Here is a 346-nt window from a genome sequence, read left to right on the forward strand (position 1 = left end):
CTGGAACTGAATCCAGTGTTTCACACATCCCCAAATGGTACACTTTTCACTGGGGGTAATTCTTCTGCATAAACAGCTACATATATTGTGGGATAATATTTGGATTTCTCCAGTCTCCTGATGGTAGTTTAATTAAAGCAATGTATGTCGTCTTCCATGTCTAAATAAATGAAGCAAGAACCAACATATATTGGATAATTGTTTTGGTGCTTTTTACATAATACTTATTCCATTTTAATGTTGAAGTACAAGGAATGTGATTGTAGCCTATTCAAACTGCAGATTGAATAGTTGCCCATGAAGTGTGAGCTATGGGAGAAATGTAAAAAAGAATGGCAAAGATTAC

The sequence above is a fragment of the Oncorhynchus keta genome, chromosome 10 (genome assembly GCF_023373465.1).
Source record: "Oncorhynchus keta strain PuntledgeMale-10-30-2019 chromosome 10, Oket_V2, whole genome shotgun sequence".
Taxonomy (NCBI): Eukaryota; Metazoa; Chordata; class Actinopteri; order Salmoniformes; family Salmonidae; genus Oncorhynchus; species Oncorhynchus keta.